The following is a 14,842-nucleotide window of genomic DNA, read 5'->3' as shown; positions in this document are numbered from 1 at the left end:
TTGTTGTGAGCTGTGTGAGGCCCCGGCACTCTACCGAGGGCCATAAAGTGAGACTCTGTCTCTACAAAAAAAAAAAAAAAAAAAAGAAAAGGAATTCAAGTCAAAGTGGGGATTTTAGATTCCAAAAAAAAATACTTATAGAGTTTAACACTTCCTTTCACTTGTGGATAAAAAGGATTTGTTGTCTCTTCAAAATCATTTCTGAAGTAGGTAAAAATAAAATGATTAAGTATTTCTCACAACTGGTCTTTGAAAATAAGGACCATTAATAGTTATTGTTCCGTTTTTACAACTTTTAATTGCCATTTCCCAAATAACCACAAGGGGGCAGCCCAGCAACATTCCACTTAAAAGGAATGAGACTGAGTTCTCTGCCTGAGAGCCACCATTTCCCAGTTTAGCATTGTTTATTTTTCTAACAACTTACAAAATGGCTGACCTGCCTAGCAGAACTTGGTGTTTCTGTTGATGAAAGTGAAATCTGGCAAAAAATGCAAAGCAATCTACACCAGAACTCCAAAAAACTTAATTCCAGACAAAGTTTTTATCAATGGTAAGAACAGCTAATATTTGTGCAGCACTTACATGTCAGGTATATGCAAAAATTCTCCTGATCCTTACAATAACCCTACAAAGAAGACAAAACCCAATTGTGTGTGTCACCCCATGGTCTAAATTAAAGAATCCAAGCTATTGAACTAACTCTGTGCAGTATTGCTGCCCTTGTCACACCTACATTCTTCAATTGAACAGATAATTAAACAACCATGGTTTATGTGTTAACCGTTCCTTCACAGTCACTTCTGCGTGTCTTAAGAGGATGGAAAGGCAAAGATTAACAAATTTCAAAAAATACTGGATGCAGTTCCTTAACATCTCCTCCACCTCCAGTTCAAATCCTATGATTTGGAAGAATAAGCTATGTATGTATTTTTTTGTTTGTTTGTTTGTTTGTTTTTGTAGAGACAGAGTCTCACTTTATGGCCCTCGGTAGAGTGCCGTGGCCTCACACAGCTCACAGCAACCTCCAACTCCTGGGCTTAAGCGATTCTCTTGCCTCAGCCTCCCGAGTAGCTGGGACGACAGGTGCCCGCCACCATGCCCAGCTATTTTTTGGTTGCAGTTCAGCCGGGGCCGGGTTTGAACCCGCCACCCTCGGTATATGGGGCCGGCGCCTTACCGTCTGAGCCACAGGCGCCGCCCTTGTTTGTTTGTTTTTTGAAACAGTCTCTGTCTTTGGTAGACTGGCTGAGTGGGAAGAATAAGCTATATATTATATTATAAACAAGGTTAAAAGACAAGTAATAGACTAGGAAAAGACATTTCAATGGACACATAACAAAGAATATATACTTACAACATAAGAATTACATATCAAAAATCCAACTGAAAACTAGGCAAAGAAAATGGACACGTGATTACATAAAATAAACAGAAATGGACAATAAACTTACAAAAAGATAATTAAACCTCACTAATTTGGGAAATGTTTATTACAACAGGATATTTTACACTCGCCTGCTTTGCAGAAATTAAAAATCTAATATTAAATGACAGTAAAAAAGTAAAGAAAAAGAGTACTCATACACAGTTATTAAAAGTCATCAGTAGAGGTCTGGAGAGCAAAGGCATTAACCAGTAATCCTTAAAATTCCTTACAGTTCCATTTGGGGGTACACAACCTAGACAAACTATCAAAAACAGGAGGTGGCAAGTATAATAATGTTCAGGGCTCTGCTCAGGAAGATGACCAAAAAAAATAATAATAATAATAATATATATATATGAAAATGTAAAATACACTATGTGATTAAATGCAGCAGCTAGATTAAGGCTGAGTTAGAGCTTTATCAACACAACAATTTCAAAAACTATTGTGTTTTTAAAACACAAAATACTACATTAAACATATACCTTCTTTTTTTTGGTCAGGGCTGGGTTTGAAGACACCACCTCTAGCATATGGGGCTGGTGTCTTAACTGCTTTGAGCCACAGGGCCACCCACCATTTTTTTTTAAGAGACAGCCTCACTTTATAGGCCTCAGTAGAGTGCAGTTACGTCATAGCTCACAGCAACCTCCAACTCCTGGGCTTAGGCGATTCTCTTGCCTCAACCTCTTAAGTAGCTGGGACTACAGGCACCCGCCACAATGCCCAGCTAACATACGCATTTTTTAAATGCCAACTTTTTATATGCCAAGTTCATAAAAGAAAATGGGTAGACTATATTTTAGCTATGTCTAACATGTTATTTGTTTATTGATTGACTGACTGGTAAAGTGCCATGGCATTTTAGCTCACAGCAACCTCAAACTCTTGGGGCTGAAGAGAACCTCTTGCCTCAATCTCCCAAGTGCCTGAGGCACCGGCCACAACAATAGAAAAAACTAGCCAGGAGTACACCTGTCCTCCCAGCTACTTGGGAGGGTGAGGCAAGAGGATTGATCAAGCCCTAGAGTTTGAGATTGCTGCTACCACACTCCCCCCAGAGCGACAGAATGAGACCCTGTCTCAAATAATAAGTACATTCTTTGAGCTTTTTAAATTCCTCTCAAAAAGGAGATGTTTCTAACAATGCATAATTAATCTGTTTTAGGGAGCAGAACCTTCCCAGGATGCAGAAACTTCTTCCAGAAGTTACTCTAACTCTGATAACACACTATGGACCCTCTTTCCAATGTTAAATAAAATTATGGAAGGCCTGGCTCGGTGCTGTGGCTCAAGCGACTAAGGCGCCTGCCACATACACCTGAGCTGGCGGGTTCGAATCCAGCCGGGCCCGCCAAACAACAATGATGGTTGCAACCAAAAAATAGCTGGACATTGTGGCGGGCGCCTGTAATCCCAGCTACTTGGGAGGCAGAGGCAAGAGAATCGCTTGAGCCCAGGAGTTGGAGCTACGATGTCACAGCACTCTACCCAGGGCAACAGCTTGAGGCTCTGTCTCGAAAAAAAAAAAAAAAAAAAAAAAAAAAAATTATGGAAGGCCTGATTTGGCCTGATCTTCTACGGCCCAAATGACCAAACTAATATGGAGTAAGGCATGCTAAACTTCCAAACTGTTTATCTTAGCTTCAGGAAAGAAGATAGTTTTAGCTGGCAAGATAAAGGAGTCTCCTCTGCTTAACCTTAACAAGGTAAGTAACCTGATGTTAAACTAATTTGTATTATGCTGTTTCCTTATTCCTAGATCAAACTACCTTAATAAAAACTGGCTGTTCTGCCATGTCCAATGGAATGTCTATTTTTAATAAATGGGGTGCTCCCCTATTTATGAAGCACTAATAAAATCCAATTAAATGTAGTCCCAGCTACTTGGGAGGCTGAGGCAAGAGAATCGCTTAAGCCCAGGAGTTGGAGGTTGCTGTGAGCTGTGTGATGCCATGGCACTGTACCGAGGGCCATAAAGTGAGACTCTGTCTCTACAAAAAAAAAAAATCCAATTAAATGTTTAAAAAATCAATTTGACACCAAAAAAAGGTACATGTAGAAGAAAAAGCACACACAATATGCTACTTAAAATTTCAGAGGATAGGGCAGCGCCTGTGGCTCAAGGAGTAGGGCGCTGGTCCCATATGCCGGAGGTGGTGGGTTCAAACCCAGCCCCAGCCCAAAAAAAAAAAATTTCAGAGGATGCAAAGGCTAAATTCTATCAGCACCTCCCAGATTAAGAAATCCAGAGGTAAAGAAGGAAAAAAAAAAATCTACCTTTAGTAAGCATGTTTCTAAAATTCACAGCGGGAAGTCCACGAGCGGTAGCTCTCTCCTGTTATCCTAACAGTTTGGGAGGCAGAGGTGAGAGGCCAGCTTGAGCCTTAGAGTTCAAGAACAGCCTGAACAAGAACAAGACCCAGCTCTACAGAGAAAAAAACTTAAAACTTAGATGGGCGTGGTGGCATACACCCAGTCACAGCTATTGGGAAAACTGAGGCAGGAGGATTGCTCAAGCCCAGGAGCTAGAAACTACAGTGAGCTGTGATGATGCCACTGCACTCTAGGCCCAGGTTCAAGAGCAAGATCCTATCTTTAAGAATCCACAAAGAAAGGTGGCAGCTGTCACCTTAGCTTTGTCATAATACTTCTGCTCTCCAGTAACTAACACTTGAGTAGTTTATGAAGCACGGAACAACTGACACCCGGGTTTATATATCATTAGGGGAAAATGCTTTATAGCAAGCAGCCTGAATAAGTACAAACTGGATAAAGCATTGCCCAAATACCTGCCTAACCAGGATCTGTCAATGAACTATACACAAAGAAGAAAGTTTTCTAATCAGGTAAAAACAGAAGACTTTGTAAACCAAGCTGTGAAAAGCAGTTATAAGGGGAGGAAGTTCTCCCTAGAATTGTTGATAAAGGAATGTACTTATATCCACTTAGAATAAAGCCCTAAGGATACACATGCACCAGTTTCAGGAGTTCCTTTCAGCCCTGCAAGTCTCATCTTTCCTCAGTAGCTAACTTTTAGACTATAATCTTTATCCTTTTTTTTTTTTGGGCTTGGAATTTTATTTTATTTTTTATTGTTGGAGATTCATTGAGGGTACAATAAACCAGATTACACTGATTGCATTTGTTAAGCAAAGTCACTCTATATCCTTTTTTTTTTAAGTGAAATTTATTTCAGGTTAATGTGAGGGTACAAACAATCAGGCCAAAATACTTGATTTTGTTAGAGTCCCTCTTGTAGTTATCTGCCCACACAAAATGTGTGCCAAACACCCCCACCCCATGCCCATTCAGTGAGAGCACCCCAAATCCCCCTTCACCCCACTCATTACCCCTCCCCCTAACTTGAATTGCAATGAGTTTTCTCCTATGTGGGCATGCATGAGATCATCTACTGGCTTCGTAGTAGTATTGAGTACATTGGATAAATTGCTTTCCTAATTTTTTTTTTGAGACAGAGTCTCAGTTTGTCACCCTCAGTAGAGTGCCCTGGCATCACAGCTCACAGAACCTCAAACTCTTGGGCTTAAGAGATTCTTTTGCGGCCGGGCGTGGTGGCTCACGCCTATAGTCCCAGCACTGTGGGAGGCCGAGGAGGGTGGATTGCCTGAGTTCAGAGGTTCAAAACCCATATGAGCAGCAGTCAGCCAGAGTAAGACCCTGTCTCTACCATCAACATCAAAAACAGCCAGGACCGCAGGAGAAAGAAGAAAATCAACAAAAAAGGAGTACTTCAAACAAAGATGAACAAGCAAAAAAATTTTTTTAAATAATTAAAAAAAAAAAAAAAAGAGAGATTCTTTTGCCTCAGCCTCCCACGTAGCTGGGACTACAGGCGCCCACCACCACGCCCAGCAATTTTTTATTGCAGTTGTCACTGTTGGTTAGCTGGCCCAGGCCAGGTTCGAACCCGCTGACGCCATCTAACCGCTGTGCTACAGGCTCCAAGCCTGCTTTCCTAATCTTTATACTTTTATAAGATAGGTGGTGCTTTCAGCAACCCCCAAAGTTCAAAGGAGATAAAAAAGGCTGATTACCAACACTAACATAAATGTGAAACTATGCCCATAGGAAGTAAGAGTCGTCCCTGGATCAGGCTACAGAGAAGAAACAGCAACGGCTTCAACTTTCTTAATAACAACCAACATTCATTGAGGCAAGCAGTTCACTAAATACTGTTAACCAGTTTTCAATCAGAGCATTACATTCTTTTGCTGTGAGGAGCTGTCCTGTACACCACAGGATGTTGAGCAGCATCCCTGGTCCCCCATCCCCAGCATTATAAGCAAAAATGTCCAAGGGCCGTGGGAGTGTGTAAAACTGCTCCTAAGTGAAAACCACTGCCTTAGAAGCATTAATTTATTTAATTCTTATTTAATCCCTAAAAGGTAAGTACCATACTATACCCTTACTTTATTTTAAAGATGAAGAAAGAGACTCAGAGGCTTCTGTTACCACTGACCCTTGTTTCCAGACTTTAGTAAAATAATCAACTGAAGCTGTTTGACATACAGATTCTTTCAGGCACAATCCCAGAATGACTGAAGTTTTGAACTTCAAAGCAAGAAGCCTAGGAATATGTTGCCCAAGCACCCCAATTCTTAGCAATCTTTGAAGATTTCAATGCCTTAATAAAGCTGAACATAGAGGTCACAGCCTTTCCCCCCTACCCCACCCCCAGTTTTTGGCCAGGGCCAGGCTTGAACCGGCCACCTCCGGTATATGGGGCAGGCGCCCTACTCCTTTGAGCCACAGGCGCCGCCCACAGCCTTTTTTTTCTTTAAGGCATGGAAAAGAGAGCACTGCAGGGTGGCACCTATGGCTCAGTGAGTAGGGCGGCGGCCCCCACGCACAGAGGGTGGCGGGTTCAAACACAGCCACGGCCAAACTGCACCAAAAAAAAAAAAAGCCAGGCATTGTGGTGGGCGCCTATAGTCCCAGCTACTTGGAAGGCTGAGGCAAGAGAATCGCCTAAGCCCAGGAGTTGGAGGTTGCTGTGAGCTGTGAGACGCCACGGCACTCTACCAAGGGCGATAAAGTGAGACTCTACAAAAAAGAGAGAGCACTGCCAAAAATATGACCCATCACCTTTTTCCTTCAAAATTATAATTTACCAGCAATATACTACCTCTATCAGACAACCTGTACCTGAAAAGACAACTTATCATTTTCAAAAACCCACAATTAAGAACTATTTCTCTTATCTACATAAAACTGCTTCCAACCCCACTATGCAACATACCTGACGATTCTCCAAATCTTACTATTATATAGCTTCTAAAATCCATCAGGATATTTCAAAATTCTCCAAAGGATTCTCATGCAAAACCCACTAGAGACTAAGTTTAGTATGAAAGAACTAATTAGAAGCAAAGCACAAGTCTTCATTAATTGTGGCCAAATCCGAAGTTCATGTGTGGCAATGAAGTCAAGTTTTGCAAGGGTAAAACAAAGTTCCTCTGAGGTCTCCAGTACCTCCCCCATCTACTCACCTTTCCTGTTTCCTAAACTACTGCCATGGAAATCATTTCAGGGTCAACATTTCAACCAACTTTAACTTTTCTGAGGGAGAATGAACACCTTTTGAACACCACAGTGTGTCTGCTATCAATCACACCCAAAGTGCACTGTGATTTTGAGTTTCCTGTTTCTTAAAAACACAAAATGTTTTAAGGAGAATACAGAATTATTCATGACTTTTACTATTTTCACAAGTCTTGTATAGTTTCCTTTTACCTACACCAAATCTTTTTCACAAGATGCTTAAATGATCCTGGAATCAAATTAAGTGTTTGAATCCTGAATCTACCACTTACTCTCCTTGTGCCTCAGTTTTCTCATGTACAAAACAGAGATGATAATCATCCTACCTCAGGAGTTAACACACCTATAGAATCTACCTCATTCATAACCTGGGGAGGGGCCTGTACTAATCCTTCTGCCTTACTAACCCTCACATTAAATAAAATATTCATATAAATACCTTAAAATGGTGCCTGAGATTAAAGAGTAAGCACTCAATAAATGTAAACATATTTTGGTTATCTGTCTATAAAATGTTCACCGCATTCAATTTTCCTTCATGGTAAAATCCCAAGTGAAAGATTATCAGCTATTAGGCACCGCTCATCCATACAGATGAGATACCCTGAGGTTTTTTTTTTTTTTTTTTTTTTTGTAGAGACAGAGTTTCACTTTATTGCCCTCGGTAGAGTGTCGTGGCATCACACAGCTCACAGCAACCTCCAACTCCTGGGCTTAGGCGATTCTCTTGCCTCAGCCTCCCGAGTAGCTGGGACTACAGGTGCCCGCCACAACGCCCGGCTATTTTTTGGTTGCAGTTTGGCCGGGGCCGGGTTTGAACCCACCACCCTCGGCATATGGGGCCGGCGCCCTACCGACTGAGCCACAGGCGCCGCCCGATACCCTGAGGTTTAATCATCTCGTATTCGCTTATTCTTTTTAATATTGCTTACAATTCACAACCCCACGATGGATAGCTAACAATCCCCACTCTAAATAACTGCACCACAACATAGCTTATGTCCTTTGCTGTGTACCTGGGTTTTAGATGGTTATGTTTATAAACTAGAAAAAACAAGTTCTGAATGGACTGTAACTGCATTCCATGTAAGTAATTCTAGAACCTAAACTTTTACAGGAACATGAAGGGTGAAGGGGGAAAGATCACTAGGAGGAAGTGAGATCACTAGAACTTAAAGAAAACAACTAGCAGATATAGGGGGCATTATGAAATCCTGAGGTGAAAAAAGTCTATTGGCATACCCATGTTCATGGTATGCCTAGAGCTGAACCTATCATTTGATACAGAAACGTCCTCCTCCATAAACCCTACAACCCCCTTTACAGCACCTCACCCCACCTCTGCTTAAGATTGGCCTAAAAAGGGAATAAAGAAAATATCACAAATGATGGCAAGACCAAGAGTTATGATAAAAATTAGAATAAGAAGTATTCCATCAGATTAGAAACACAGGAACACCACAAACATAAGGAAACACATGCGAATCTGAAACACGTGAAGAGCTTTTAAAAATTAACTGAACCATACCAAAGAGATGGATGGACACTGGTATTTTTAGAAGCTCTCCAAGATCAGAAATAGGAACAAAAAATAGAACTCAACTAACCCATAACCCAAAAAGTAAAGGAAATGAAGGAAGCAAAAGAAACCAAACACACAAATCTTGAGAGTATAGTTCCACAAGAAGTACACAGTAGGCATTATACAAACTCAAACACAGTGCTACAGTGAAAATTGATTCAGTAGGGCGGCACCTGTGGCTCAGTGAGTGGGGCGCCGGCCCCATATGCCGAGGGTGGCGGGTTCAAACCCAACCCCGGCCAAACTGCAACAAAAAATAGCCGGGCGTTATGGCAGGCGCCTGTAGTCCCGGCTGCTTGGGAGGCTGAGGCAAGAGAATCGCTTAAGCCCAGGAGTTGGAGGTTGCTGTGGGCCGTGTGACGCCACGGCACTCTACCCGAGGGTGGTACAGTGAGACTCTGTCTCTACAAAAAAAAAAAAAAAAAAGAAAAGAAAATTGATTCAGTAAAAGGACGGTACAATCAATTTTAGACATTGGTTGTAAATATTACTGCTATTACATTTATATCTATATAGCTGTACCATAGTATTCACTTTACCATTTATTCTTATACTCCAACAACTTGGGAAAATTAGGGGGTAAACTCAGGTAATAATTAAGCAGCTGAGGGGTGGGGGGAATAAATGCTAAGAGTAGGGCTGTGATTCACACAAGAAGCTGTTGTAGTTCAGGAATAATCATATACTCCCTTACAAGGCTGCTGCTTCAGGGGCGGCGCCTATGGCTCAGTCGGTAAGGCGCGGGCCCCATATACCGAGGGTGGTGGGTTCAAACCCAGCCCCGGCTGAATTGCAACCAAAAAATAGCTGGGCGTTGTGGCGGGCGCCTATGGTCCCAGCTACTCAGGAGGCTGAGGCAAGAGAATCGCTTAAGCCCAGGAGTTGGAGGTTGCTGTGAGCTGTGTGATGCCACAGCACTCTACCGAGGGCCATACATAAAGTGAGACTCTGTCTCTACCAAAAAAAAAAAAAAAAAAAAAATAGCCGGGCGTTGTGGTGGACGCCTGTAGTCCCAGCTGCTCGGGAGGCTGAGGCAAGAGAATCGCCTAAGCCCAAGAGCTGGAGGTTGCTGTGAGCTGCGTGATGCCACGGCACTCTACCAGAGGGTGGTACAGTGAGACTCTGTCTCCACAAAAAAAAAAAAAAAAAAAAACAAGGCTGCTGCTTCTCAGAAAAAAATTCTAGGAAAGGAGTAACTGTAAAACATACCCAAAGTTTAAACTAAGTAAGAGAGAACTTGGGCCTCCTGAAATCATTCCCAAAAATCTCTCCTGGCAGGCCCAGACAACCATCACAACCCTAGGGACAACGTGGCTCTTGAAGAAGGACTTTGGGGGTGGGGTGGGGTGTGTGCAAGAAAGCTAAGCAGTAAGAATAATATTACCAACGGCTTACATTTATTGAGCACTTTTATGTGATGGGCTCTTTGCTAAGTACTTTTTAGGGATATTATTTAACCTTCATGACCATTATCTACATTTTAAAAATGAGAAAATTAAGTCCAACAAGGAGTGAAAGTACTTCACTGATCTGAGAACACTTTCTAATACTGAAGTTGAACTAGTTCCTATTACATAGCTGTCGTCAGCTCAACATTATTGCCAATGACCACGAATCATTAGAATTAAATCCAAAGGATTAAGTCAGGACTATCCTTAGAATGTTGCCTTAGCCAGGACTCATCTGTAACACTGCTCTCTCAAAATCACAGTGATTACATTTTCCCCAAACTAAGGACTCCAATAAAGGGAACTGAAATACTTCTCAGTATGAAATACAAAATACAGTCCAGGAAAGCTGAAATACCAAAAAGGAGATCCATAACCAAACAAGTGAACAATAAAACACTAAACTGGAACTGTTTCAGAAAATGCAGCATGAATGGCTACGTTCTCCTACTGCACACGTTCTCCAACATTTTTTCACAAAGAAAACCCTTGTCCTCCATTTCATAATCAGGGCTTAAATGCTCCCAGACATGCTTTAACAATTAAAGACCAGAGCAACTGGGGGGAAAAGCTTATAACAGATATATAAACCGTATGTTCCAGCAGTGTGCTGAATTACTGATTACAAAATGAAAATACAATTGACCCTGGGCATTGAATGGCTGAATCAACTTGTTATTCTCGTTTTCTACTTATAACCCTTAAGTTCCAAAACAAGTATTAATGGCCAACTTAGTGGAGGTATAAATTTGAACTCAATTACCAGTCAAGCTGGTATGCAAGAAAGAAATTACTCAGCTACAATGACAGTCACCTAACATACTAAGCAAAGTTATTTTTCTTTGTACACAAAATAACTCTTCAATAATTTCTTTTTTTAAGTTTCTTAGTTAAAGTAGACACCCCTTAAAGGGAGCCAAGGGAATTCTAAGGTTATGAGGAAAAAGTTAAAAAATCTTAAACAGAGGCTCAGCACCCATAGCACAGTGGTTATGGTGCCAGCCACATACACTCAAGCTGGCCGGTTCAATCCCAGTCCAGACCAACTAAGCAACAATGACAACTACAACAAAAACATAGCTGGGCGTTGTGACAGGCACCTGTAGTCCCAGCTGCTTGGGAGGCTGAGGCAAGAGAATCACTTAAGCCCAAGAGTTGGAGGTTGCTGTGAGCTGTGACACTACAGCACTCTACCAAGGACAACATAGTGAGACTCTGTCTCAAAAAAAAAAAAAAAAGATCCTCATGGGGGTGGGGGGCGCGGGAGCCAGGGAATTACAGGCTCCCGCACCCCCCACGTATCACTTAGTCACTCAATATTTACATCAGGAACAAGGTTACTGTACCCAATTTATTATGACTTTGGGAATCCCAGATAGACCCTGTCTTTTACAACTGTCAGGGGTTTGCTAGGAAAGAGGGAACTAAACTCATTATAAAATATGTGAGTCTGGAGTAAAATTCCAATAAACTTCCAGATTCCTTCTCAAGTAATAACATGCTACAACTTTCACCACTATTAACTCCTTATTAGACTCGGCTCCTGTAGCTCAGCAGGTAGGGAGTCAGCCACATACACAGAAGCTGGTAAATCCAGCCCAAGCCTGCCACAATGATAACTACAACCAAAAAATAGCTGGGAGTGCGTGCAGTGGGTGCCTATGGTCCCAGCTACTTGGAAGGCTGAGGCAAGAGAATCCCTTAAGCCCAAGAGTTTGAGGTTGCTGTGAGCTGTGACGCCACAGCACTCCAGACCCAGCACTCCAGACTCCATCTCAAAAATAAATAAATACGTAAAACTCCTTATTAAATACTGTTTGCCCATCATCCTCCAACAACCTAATCTTTACAAAAGGTGTCGAATACCAACTAGAATCTTCAGATTTTAAACTGCAAGGATCTGTGAGATACGTATTATACATACGTACACACATATTCGTACATACAGTGTGACAAAAAAAAATGTACGCACATTCCAAGAAAGGAGAAAACTGAATTAAAATTGTAATACATCCTGTTTGACTTCTGCAATTACAAGACATACAATATACAAGATAACAGATATCACCAGCATATATGATTACAACTTAATAGTTTCTTCCTCTCCTAAAATGTGCATGTTATTTGGGCACCCTCTGTATAGCAACACTTTTCCTGCCACTTCATGCTATTCTATAGGTGTGTGGAAAGAAACTAGTTCTTTAGAAAATTAATTGCCTCTCAGCACATTATGAACAGTTCACAGATGAACTAAATCATGATATGCACTTTAATTCATGTGATAATTATATACGAGCTAAAACAGATCTTCAACTGAGTAGGGTAATTCATATCCTCCCAGGGAAACATAAACAACTGCAATGGTGACTACTTCTATACTGCTTTTAGGAATTTGAGATCATTTAGCAAATACTAAAATTTTAGAATCACTAATTAGAAGTCAATCCCACTATACAGAAAGGAAGATGGGCTTCTTACCTTTGTTCTTGCTGTCCTACACTTAGAAGTTAGAAACTACTTCAAGTTCCACAAGTACTTAGTCTCTAAGGATGTTAAATATTCTCCACAAGATACATTTGAGCATATAATTTTTAAATCACTTACAAAATCGTTGATGAACACTTCTACATAAAAGAAAACCCAGTTTCATCTAGTTTCCATAAACTATGCAAAGAAATCTTCCCAAAGAACATTGACTGAGTAACCTAGATAAAAGCCACTAATACAAGTGAATTTTACCTCACAGATTTTATACAAAAACCTGAGATATGCCCCAAGTAAACATTACCTACACGCAAGAGGTCCACAAATATACACATAGGAGACAGAACGTCTACTCTTGACACACCAGCCAGAGTTGAGATTACAGGCATCAGACACAAGGCGGAGCTAATACTTCTATTTTATTTGAGACGGGGGCGGGGGCGGGGGGCGGGGGGGAGGTGTCTAACTTTGCCCAGGCTGGTCTCTAACTCCGGAGCTCAGGTGATGCACCAGCCTCTGCCTCCCAGGGCGCCAGGATTACAGGCGTGAGCCACCGCGCACAACTCCATTACTTTGAAGTAAGATAGTTTACTCAATAAAACAATTCTGGAATAATGGCCTATTAAAAAGCAGCCTACTCCTTTGCTAGCGCTTCACAGTGGCTCACGCCTGTAACCCCAGCACTCTGGGAGGCCGAAGCGGGTGGATCGCTTGAGCTCACGAGTTCGAGACCAGCCTGAACAAGAGTGAGAGCCCGGCTCTAAAAAACAAACAAACAAAAAAACCAGATGGCAGCTGTGGCGGGCACCTGTAGTCCCATCTACTCCGCAGGCTGAGGCGAGGGACTAGCTTGAGCCCAGGAGTCTTAAGTTGCTGTGAGCTATGACGCCACAGCACTCTACCGGGGGCAAGAGAGACTGTCTCCAAAAAATATTAAAACTGTGTCATTCCACAATAAATTCATCTACTAATACCTGAATTTCATGCTTAAATTCATGACTCGTAACTGAATTACCAAGCAGTCGTTGCTAAACGAGGAATTTTTTAACCAGAAATCTTTGCATGATTCGAATTCTCAGAATGGAGACTCAGGGACGCTATTTCCCAAGATGCGGCCAGAGCCACGGTTTTAAGAAGTACTATTAACAATGTTAAAAAGCTGCTTTCCAAGGCCTGCTTGCATAGTAACAGTGGCCTGACGGTATTCTGCCACTTTTTTAGTTAGTAAACAATTCCTAAGCTGTTGTCTACATCGGTATCCCATTGTGATTCTATAAATCATTTAGCACATACTGACCTGAGTTTTTCTCCACCAAATGCCAATTGAGAAACTGTATGGTACCAAGTAAAAATGCAGGGGGACAAGTTCAAATAAGCTCTTTGTTTATGAGCCATGTATTAAACGCCCGTTAAAGAGATTTCAATTAAAATAAAAACATCCCTTTAAGGCACTGAAAAGGTTTCGAGTAATGGGAACAAAATTAAACTCACTAATCTCTTAACACTTAACAGGGGGCAAAACTCGGGCAGGAAAAGGGAAAACTAAAACTGTTAAAAACTGGCGGGTTTCCAATTTGAAGATTTTCGGCAAGCGCCTTTTTCCTACACAAGTTAGAAGCGGCTTCGGAAAGAGGAAAACCATTCCCAGTCACCGGCAAAGAACACGCCCAGTAGGGTGTGAACAGACACCGGCAGGGGCCGACAGGACTGCCAGGAGCCAAATCCGCCAGGAGAAAAGCCGCGCACCGGAAACTCCCAACCCGAGTTCCCGTCCTTTTCCCCTCCCCCCAGGCGGGCGGCTCTGAAAGCTGAGGCAGCGAAGGACTCGCGCACGCCGTCCTACGTCACTGCGTTTTCCACCCCCTGCTGCACGCTGCCCGACGTCACGAGGCGGGGCCCACCGGAAGAAGCCACAGTTGACCCCGCTGTTACCAGGCCCGCGCACAGCCAATCAGCACTCGCGCCGGCGCCGGCCGGCCTTTGAACTCGGCACGGCAACTTCCTGCTGTTTGGCGAGTACACAGTGCAATGCAGTATGTCTGTCAACGCTGCGGCACAAAGGAACAGCCATTTTGTGACTGAGCTGGACCTGCACCAAAATGCCAGGGTCTCAAAGAGCTGAGACCGGCGCTATCGAACTACCCTTTATTTCAGCACCAGAGTACCAAAAAGGGAAAGGAAGTGGAGGGGGGGAAGGTTTCTGTATTGCAGGTTTCAGTGATTTTTCAGTCTTCTCGAAAATCCCGATTTTTAAAGTATTATCAGCGTCATAAAATGGCTGCCACTTGAACTACTTGTTCCAGTCCACAAGCATCTGCATTATGCCGTATCTAA

The 14,842-nt window shown here is 42.3% G+C and overlaps 1 protein-coding gene across 8 annotated transcripts in view; it reads right to left on the bottom strand.

Moving 5' to 3' along the window:
* Window positions 1-14,842, bottom strand: part of CHD2 (chromodomain helicase DNA binding protein 2) — a 152,120-nt gene that overhangs the window by 117,304 nt on the left and 19,974 nt on the right. The window contains exon 1 of one of the 8 annotated variants that reach the window (XM_053581763.1): window positions 12,817-12,891. The exons of the other annotated variants lie outside the window; for them this stretch is intronic. The gene's annotated coding sequence lies outside the window, so the exon portion shown is untranslated. Of the gene's footprint in view, window positions 1-12,816; window positions 12,892-14,842 lie in introns of those variants that run through there. 8 annotated transcript variants of the gene reach the window in all.

The sequence above is a fragment of the Nycticebus coucang genome, chromosome 2 (assembly GCF_027406575.1).
Source record: "Nycticebus coucang isolate mNycCou1 chromosome 2, mNycCou1.pri, whole genome shotgun sequence".
Lineage (NCBI taxonomy): Eukaryota > Metazoa > Chordata > Mammalia > Primates > Lorisidae > Nycticebus > Nycticebus coucang.
The sequence above is the reverse complement of the archived record's forward strand: the minus strand, read 5'-3'. Positions and strand labels throughout refer to the sequence as shown.